Here is a 471-nt window from a genome sequence, read left to right on the forward strand (position 1 = left end):
CCGAGTGGGAGTCTGGCTCACCACTTGGTAGGATTTTTAAACACTTAGGCGAGTACTGGACTGCAGCTAAGCCCCCGAGTGGGAGGTTTGCTCTCCACTCGGTAGGATTTTTAAACACTTAGGCGAGCACTGGGCTGCAGCTAAGCCCCCGAGTGGGAGTCTGGCTCACCACTCGGTAGGATTTTTAAACACTTAGGCGAGTACTGGACTGCAGCTAAGCCCCCGAGTGGGAGGCTTGCTCTCCACTCGGTAGGATTTTTAAACACTTAGGCGAGCACTGGGCTGTAGCTAAGCCCCCGAGTGGGAGGTTTGCTCTCCACTCGGTAGGATTTTTAAACACTTAGGCGAGCACTGGGCTGCAGCTAAGCCCCCGAGTGGGAGGTTTGCTCTCCACTCGGTAGGATTTTTTCAAACTTAGGCGAGCACTGGGCTGCAGCTAAGCCCCCGAGTGGGAGGTTTGCTCTCCACTCG

This window comes from Triticum dicoccoides, chromosome 7A, assembly GCF_002162155.2.
Source record: "Triticum dicoccoides isolate Atlit2015 ecotype Zavitan chromosome 7A, WEW_v2.0, whole genome shotgun sequence".
NCBI lineage: Eukaryota > Viridiplantae > Streptophyta > Magnoliopsida > Poales > Poaceae > Triticum > Triticum dicoccoides.